At 38.2% G+C, this 9,321-nt stretch overlaps 1 long non-coding RNA gene across 1 annotated transcript in view; it reads left to right on the forward strand.

Annotated features, from left to right (window-relative positions):
• LOC126961377 (uncharacterized) overlaps window positions 1-7,431 on the forward strand; it is a 28,702-nt gene extending 21,271 nt beyond the window's left edge. Inside the window, exon 4 of the long non-coding RNA XR_007728285.1 lies at window positions 1,462-7,431. This is a non-coding gene — a long non-coding RNA (uncharacterized LOC126961377). The remainder of the gene's footprint in view (window positions 1-1,461) is intronic.
• The last annotated feature ends 1,890 nt before the right edge of the window (window positions 7,432-9,321 follow it).

The raw sequence follows: 9,321 nt of genomic DNA on the forward strand, positions 1-9,321 counted from the left end.
TTAACTTATCTGTTAACTTCACTTGAATATTTTAAAGGCAACACAAATGCATCATGGTCTGTACATTTGTATTATTCACTCATACTTTGTCATCTCAGTTAATGACACTACCATTCATCCTGTTACATAACCTAAAAAGGCAAAAGCCTTTCTTGAGAATTTCTTTTCCTCAATCCTTTATATGTAAACCATCACTGAATCCTATAAACTATACCTACTAATTATCTCTCAAATATCTAACACTCTCTGTCTCCACTATGAATAACTTGGCTTAAACTACTCTTATCCCTTGAGGGGATGACCCCAGAGCCACCTAACTGTTCTACCTGCATAATGTGTGCTTACTACTCAACCAGTTCTCCATTTTGCAACAGAGTCATGTTTTCTAAAAACAACTATGATCATATTGACCTCCTGCTTCAAACACTTTGGTGCCTTTCTGTTGGCCTTAAAAGAAAGATCAACATGTTTAACCCGTTTAACAGAGCCCTATCTGGGCTTCCTCTTACACAGTCTCAAAACTACAGATTCATGTTGTTTTACTCTTTCCCTTTCTTTTCAATTTTTTGATTTTGAGTGTTACATACTTCCCAAACCACCCCAGGCCATTATATGTGTGTGTGTATATTTATAAATATATATACACACACATATGTATGTATTTGTTACATGGAATTGGCTTACAAAATAATTTTGGAAGCCTATTAAATCAAATCTCTATAAGAACCTTGTCTCTGAGTCTGATTCAGGAGCTTGGAGCCCAGGGTGCGGTGCCGGGTTCTCTGCCTGTGGATTTCATTTCTGTCTTTTAGTTTTTACTTCTTCTTTCTTTGGAGGCAGAAATTGGGCATAAGATGATTTGAGGGGTGGTCTCCTCCCTTAATAGGACAGACATTCAGGAAAGTAAGATCACAAGCAGGCTGGAACTGAAACCAGCCCAACTGTCCCATGGAACTGATGTTTATAGTTTCTTTTGAATAAATATAGAAATTGACCTGTCCAGTCTTAAAACTTGAGAAACTTAAATTTGTCTTTTCTGAACTCCTTGGTCAGGAAACCAACCATCAGGTCTCCCAGAGAGTAATGACACCCCAGACCTCTCACCTGGCATGATTGCTTAACTGACCACCTAATGCCTGCTGCTGACCAACTCCTCTTCCATAGCCCTCTCTAATTACCGTTTGCCCACATGTAGTTGCAGTTTTTCCCTGGTATATTAACCCCCAAATTTAGCCAGTTGAGGAGATAGATTTGAGAATGACCTTGCATCTTCTTGGCTGTAGTACCCAAAAAAGGCTTCTTCTCTGGCAATACTTACTGTCTCAGTGACTGGCTTTCTGTGCAGTGAGCAATGAGACTTAAACCAAACACCTAGTATTTTGGCAACAGAACCCCTTAAGAACAAAACATAACCTTCTCTGTTTTGGGATCTCCGACTTTGGTAATGATGGTATCTTACAGAAGCTGGGACCCTTCATGAAGTGAATATTCTCCCCATCACTGCCATCCCACCACACACCTGACCTAGCAGACAAAGAAACTGAAGGAGGGCCAGAGGAAGGCAGAACAACTGCAGGCCCAGCTGCTGCTTCATGATAGAGGTGAGTCAGCAGTTGAGCTACATGTATGAGCCACAAAATGGCAGCTGCCTGCCTTCCACCTTCCAGACTTCCCAAGGATCTCCTTGTTGCCCACCCTAACAGGACATATACACGAAAGAAAATTCTGGAAAATGCAGGTCAGCGTAGACAGGTTGACACATCACAAAGCCATCATAGAAACTGTGCCATTTTGGAGGAGTACTATAAAGATTAAGACCACATTCTCTGACTTTCCATAACTACTAATTTTCAAATCATATGGTAAGTTTAAATGGAAAAGCATATATAGGTGCCCTGGGAACCTTGAGAGGCTTTTATCTTTGTCTGGGAGTTCAAAGAAAACTTTCTAAATTAGTTAAGTCTTAGACAATACGTGTGAAGTAGAGAGACAAAGAATAATAGGAATGCAGTTGCAGACAAAGAAAGCATCAAAGCAAAGATGCAAAGAGGGTGTATAAATCAACTTTCGCTAGATTATCCTGGAGCAAATTCCAGAATCTCAACATAGGTTTGTTTTCTGTTTGTTTGTTTTGCTTACATTACTGTCTGTTGCATTTGGCTGGATCTCCTTCCAATCTTCTTCATTGCGAGCAGCAGGCTGAAAAAGCAGTACCCACCTAAGACATACTTGCCTCAAGGGAGAGGTAAAGAGAAAATAGCTAAATGACCCAGTGGCTCCCTGAAGCTGCTCAGGAATTTGTTTCCTCTCATATCTTGTTGGCCAAAGAAAGTCACATGTACAAGGCTGATTTCAATGAGGCAAGGAAATATAGGCATCCTATAAGTTGTAATAGCAAATATTTCAAACAAATAAAGTGCAGGTATCTAGGTCACAAATATCCTTATCCCTCCATTGTGCATGCTAAGTCTGCCCCCTCTCCCAGAAGTCTCATCCAGGCTCAAAATCTGGGATCTCTTGGTAGTTTTTGTATTGAATCTGGATGTGACTCTTCTCAATCCAGTGACCTGTGAACTAAAAAAGATTAATTGTATTTCCTCATATATCCTGTATGTAATAGTGAAACAGGAAGATTATGCTCTCCCATTTGGAAAGGGGAAAACAGGAGACATTCATCAGCCACTGTCAATAGCATTCAGAAAATTCATGGGGCAGATGTTACAATAGGTCCCTATGCTGGAGATCTAAAAGGTTTCTTGATGGGGCCCGAGTTCTACAGCCTAAGAGTTGCTCTCCAGTTCATCATCCTCTGTGACCTTTGGCTTCACTCTTTGGGAGGCCCATTCTCTTTCTTTTATCATCATTGGCTACGTTGAAATATGGCACTGGAGAATGTGCCCTTCTTAAAGACTCAACAGCATTCTATACCTGCTTCCTTATTAAAAGCTTTGGGGCCCAAGATTAACTGCGTTCTCCAAATCAATTCAGAAATGTAGCAGGAACATTGTTTGCCACACCCTTCATTCAGACCATATCATCAGGCTGAATTTTGGTTGGTCCTTGGCATTCACCAGTCTAAATTTGTATCTCTCTAGTTGAAAATGACAATGAAATGTATCTTCAAACTCTGCACATAACAGAATTTCTGGATTTTCTATACTCCTTTTAATTCTGTGCAAATTCTGTTCTTTTCTGAGCTCATCCTTTTTCTACGGTACTTTGACAAATGTAGACAATAACACCCATGTTACCAACAGTCTTTTTCCCTCTTCATTTTCCTAAAGCCACACATTCATTAGATACATTTCTTTGGACTTCCCAGTTATTATGGGTGACCATTTTATAGAATGGAGTCTGGCAGTATAGTGACAAAACACATTTCCTCCGTTAGTCAACACCCACACATGACCCAGAATCCAAAGCCACATATTTTAGGTTTTCTCATGGAAGCATCAATTTTTGTATTAGATTTGCTAGACTGTGCTACAATAACCCTCAATCTTTAATGGATTACAACAATAAAAGTGTATTTCTCACATCAATGTTGTTTGTTTTTTGGCTGCAGCTGTGCTCCACATCCAAATTATTTTGGCACCCAAACTGAAAGAGCAGCCTCTAATTTGGGACACTCAGTCTCACAACAAAGGGGAAAAACAAAATGGTTAAACAGTTCAGTGTTTAACCTGAACTGTTAATACTCTGACATGTCAATAGACATCTTTTCCCACATTTTATTGGCTAAAGTCATATAGCCAAGCTAACATAATGAATTAGGGAAGTATTTTGCTTTCACAAGTATGAGCCATAAATATTTTGCAAACATACTGCAAACTGCCACAAAATTAAAGCTGGAGGGTGAGGTTCACTAACAGTAGCATATAAAGTGAGATTATAGGACTGGTAGAGTATTAGAAGAGATGTATTTGGAGGGCCCTATATGCTCTCATGTACTTTTTGTTCTATAAGCAGAGGAGAATTATTGCAGATCTTTAAGAAGCAACACAGTGGTATTTTCAGTTTATATGCAGTGTTCTGCCAATGGCAAATACTGGAGACCAGTTAAGAGTTAATTTCCTCAAACTCAGTGGGTGCTAATGAGGGTTAGAAGTAGAGCTATGGTAATAGATCAGGATAGGGCATGAGGTGTATTCTTATTTAGCAGATAAAATATTCATAAGAAGAAGGTAAAGATTAAGAAGGGAAGGAAGATTGACTGTATTGAAGATAAAGAGGATAATTAATGATCTTAGAGGATATGGCAGTCAATGCATGGATGTAGTTAAGGATACATTTTGTAGATAGTAGAAGGATCAGGCTGTTTGTGAATGCTTCAACTTTCTGTGTGAAATAGAGGATGTTTGCTTACATTAAAGGATATGGGGTAGGAAATTTGAATAGAATGCTAATGATGTGGCATCCATAAGGGGACTAGGAGAGAGAACAAATAGAAGTTAAAGCTTTCAGGTAATTAAGAGGCTTGCCTACAATGAGTTTGTAATGACTCTAAGGGATACATTTAGTTGATTTCTCCACCAATGCTATGCAGCCTTAGAGGTACAGTGGAAATTCTGGGGTTCAAAGTAATTGAGAATGTTGGTGAGAGAGTGACTGAAATAATGAACCAGGTGGTCTAGGCTGGTTAGGGAAGTGAGAGAGCCAAGAGGTGGCTGAGAATCTGGAAGACAATGGAGAAGCCATGGGGCCCTTGCCTCTCTGTATTTAGTCTGTACTGACTGTGTGGCTGGAGTGAGAACATGAAGAACATGAAGATAAGAATTTGAGGTTACAAAGTGGGATATTTGCATTTAGCATTTCTGATTTGGTACAGTTGATGATGAGGATTAAGACAAGAAAAGGGTGCAGCTTGAGTGATGTTCAAGGGAAGTCTTTAGAGTTGGATAAATAAAAGAAATGTGAAGATAATATGTTGAAGTCTTTGTGGAAATGGACATTGAAGTCATTCTTGATGATGTGGAGGGTAGAAATAATTGTTATATGTGCTTTGGGAAGAGGCAATTGTTGCAAGGATGGCTGGGAAAAAATAGAAAAATTATTGGATCTCTTGATTCCTCCCTGTGGTTTGCAGAATTCTCAAATGACCCCCTGAGGTCCACACCCTTGTAGAATTCACCCTTATAGTCCAAGGTGTGTGGACCACAGGGAGTCACTTGAGAATTCCCTTGAATGTGGATAGTATTGGTAACTTGCTTCTTACCAATAGGATATACAGAAAAGACAGGATCATATTCCCTTGATTATGTTATACTTCATGATGTAGATAAGGGATTTTGCATATATAATCAAGGCCCCTAATCAGTTAACTTTAAGTTAATAAGGAGATTATTCTGGGTAAACTTGACCTTGTCTGATAAGCCATGAAAAGAGGGTCTCAAGGCCAGAGATGGAAGAAAGTCAGAGAAATACTATCCTGTATCCTGCTGGCCTTAAGAAATCAACAGTCATGTTGCAAATTTCCAAGAGACTGGGGTGGCATAGGAGCTGAGAGCTCCACTCCTCTAACCATGTGAGCTTGGAAGAGAACCCCCAGACCACAATAAGACCCCACCCCTGGCTGACACCTTGGTTGCAGACTTGTGAGATCCTGAGGAGAGGACCCAGCTGAGCCACACCCAGACTCCTGACCCATGGAAACTGTGAGATAATAATGTAAATTTTTATGTAGCAAGGGAGCACTAATAGACTACATTAAATATACCACCTTGTGTTAACAGACTAAAGTGTTTTCAGAAATCTTGTTTAGCATTCTTTTAAAAATGTCTTCAAAAAAATATTTGCCTTCAACTTTTATTCACAGAGACAAATATGAGATGGTTTCTAAATTAAGAATGTAGATTAGAGCATGAGAAGCAAGCTGTGCAGTAGATGGATATAGAACAATGGGACGGATCTCAGTCGTAATTCTCATCACTCCTACTTCTCTTTAGTCAACTTGTCTGCATGGAACAGAAGCAAAAGGAACAGGTGCGTCCAGTCTGAGGGGCTGGATCTGCGGACAATCACACCTCAGGAAAGGTTGTTGGGCTAGGAGAGAGGTAAAAGAAGATGTGAAGTTTGCTGAATTGCTAAGACTGACAATGGAATAGAAGGTGGGAGAAAGGGAAACAGAGATAAAGGAAGGAGAAGAGAGAATCAACTGAGCAGCTGCTTTAATAGACACACATGATTTCTTAATGGCTACTGACATTTACGCTCCTTCCTAGAATAGTTGCGTTTCCAACTACTATGGGAGAGCTTGCATAGCCAGCCAGTAATGGCAGTGCCATGTTCTTAATAGTCTGAATTCTACCCCCACAAGTTTATTAATGGGAACACTCAAACATTCGAGGACACCAGATAGGTCCATATACAAGTTTCTTCTATTTTCTTCTTTCGTATCTATAGACTTCATTTTGAGTGAGCAGGAAGGGACTTAGTATCTGTTGGCTGCCACAAAAATGAATGGCCATGAGGAGGGAAGAAACCCTTAACTGTTAAATGGAAAGAAGTATAAAAATGTTTAGTTTTTTACATACATATCACTTCCACTTACAGAAAACACATTTTACATTTCAGTTTTGTTCTCAGAGTTCTCTTTGGAGCCAGAATGCAAAACTTTATGAAATTGCTAAATGTTTCAGACTAAATTATGAGTAATACTTTGGGACATGGTTAAAGATTTGTTATACACACCACAGAAGAGGGTTTAAAGTGTGCAATGATTCAATAGGATACAGAAGATATAGCGGGAGCCTTTAATTCATTATTTGTGGAATCATACTTGAGCTACTGCTATTGAGTGATTTTTCATTGATAGGCAAATATCCTTGACTATTTTGCCTCATGGTTATGGGAAGAGGGAAGGTGGAGTTGATTACCCATTCAAGGTGAAAACAAGTTTATTTATTGAACTGCAAACACTCCGGTGACCCTCTGAGAAAAGGCAGAAATGGGCACAATAGCCAAAATGAACTTTTACCAGTATATGTGATTTGAGGGTATTCGTATTTCAAAAACACTATTTTCAAAAGAGTTCATTCACTCAACAAATACATATATCTGCCCCAGACAGGCAGATAGATAGATAGATGCCCTTTATTCAGAATGATCTTGACACATCTTTCATTCAAAGAGAAATTAATCTCTTCCCTTCCCAGTTTATAAAAGGTATTTGACTAATTACATTATATAATGGTGTTGTCAAAAGACCTTTACCTAGGTAAGAATTCAATTATGTAGGGTAGGTAGGCAGAATTAATCACTAATACTTTTACAGCCTGTGTATCTATCTCCATGGAAAGAGAAGTCAGAAAGGAAATTCAGTGAACCAGCAAGTTAAAGATATTTCTTTTGCTAGTTTGCAGTAGGTAAAATGAAGGAGGATGGTGTTACCAAATGTATGGTTTGACTGAACAAGGGTAGATATTCGGAATTTCACAGCATCATACTTCATAAAGCTATATCAAGTATTTTATATCTAATATATTAATATATTATTAGATATTTTATATCTAATAATATGAAAAATCAGAAGAAAAAAATATATATACTTCCCCAGACAGGATTAGAAAAAAAAATTATCACAGTCAGTAAGCCTCTGGTAGGAGACAGGAGTAAATATCTAGGGGAAATTGCACCAAGACTGAAATAAGACCAAAAGTTAATTGGGGAGATAACCCAGTGATTGTCAGTCCTGATTCTGAAACCAGTGATTTTTAAAGAACAATAAGGGGAAAAGGGAATCATTATCACCCTCAGTGGCTTTTTTCTGCATACGAAAAACTTCAAACCAGAAAATACATCTTCCTTGTGCCCTCTCTAAAATATATATACATAAATATGTTAATATCTATATATTAACATATACTATGTATTATCTAATTTTATATATTAGATTATATATGTATATATAATGTACTACCTCTATATATGACTTTTCAATCTAGCTTTATAATACTTTGTCATGGAAAGGCAGATAATTTTTAAAGAACTTTCCAGCTCCTATCTTCCTCAGCGTAAAAAGTCCCAATCCTTTTATATTTTTCTGGGAACAATTACTTTTCCTACCCTTTACTTATTCTCTTGTTTTCCTCTCTGGACTCCATCCAATCTCCCGACTCTTTTTTTGTTTGTTTGTTTTTAAACTGAAGTTAAAACTGGTACAATGTCGTGTTAAGATCTTGGCTAAGTTTGAATAGCATCTATGTTTCTGCATCTTATTAAAACCCCAGAATCATTGGAAGTGGGTCTTTTTGTGCTCAAGGTCAGTGTAGCCTGGCTGGGACCTCTTCAAACTAGGATATTGCAAGAAAGAACCGTAATCTGTGTTCACTGGCCAAAAGAAGTTGCTGTGGATTCTTAGCGTGGCTTTAGCTCTCTGTAGACATCATTGACATTGTTAGCTCATAGGCAAAACACTTTAAGCAGTGTTTATTTATAGGTGTTCCTTCAATGAAGTGACATGTGGCTCCCAAATGCTGTTCAAATCACTACATGATGAACTGCACATTAGATGATCTTCTGGCACTTCTGATATTAACTCCAAGGAATCACTTTAGACATGTGTATCTCTTTTCTCCAAATGTGGATAAATCAAATAACAGTTGTTTGACTTCACAAGATTTAGAGCTAATCTACAATGTGATTTTGTGCCTTGTAGATAATCAGCTAGAATTTTCTCAGGCAAAGTAATTAAGCTGCACAGAAATGCTGCAGTTGCAGTCTAAAGGGGGAAAAGAGATCCCAGTTACTTAGGCCTTTTACATTTATTTTTACTAATCCCTAATGGTCATCTGCATGCATTGTGTATTGCTATATTAAAAAAAAATCACAAGTTGTTTACATTCCTTTAAGATGTTCTGATAATGGAATTGGAAAGTATCCCTGATTTAAATATTGCATAAGTATTAGAGGGGTGATTACAGATGGGATTTGTAGCCAAGCCATTTTCCCCAAACAAGTTCTCAGCTGCAGGCCATTTAAGTGCAGTTAATTCATTAGAACAAGAAGAACTTGAGTTAAATACATTAACAATGAACTGTTCATCTGTAATAAGGCTGACTCATGGTGGTAAATTCTTGCATAGTTATTATTCAACATGTACTCTAGAGTCCTGGCTGAAGGAGAGGAAAACAATGGGAAATGCAGTCTGTCTTTTAGTACCAGGGTTTGAGGATATTTTTTCCATGGCACTGGCCTGGTTTGAGCATCCCAGTGCTGCACTTCAAAGACAGGTCACACTTAGAACAGGCCAAGAACATTTCTATGACACCTTCTACAATGGCAAAAACTGCAATTACTTTTTTACCAACCTAATATCAGAGA

This window comes from Macaca thibetana, chromosome 8 (assembly GCF_024542745.1).
Source record: "Macaca thibetana thibetana isolate TM-01 chromosome 8, ASM2454274v1, whole genome shotgun sequence".
Taxonomy (NCBI): domain Eukaryota; kingdom Metazoa; phylum Chordata; class Mammalia; order Primates; family Cercopithecidae; genus Macaca; species Macaca thibetana.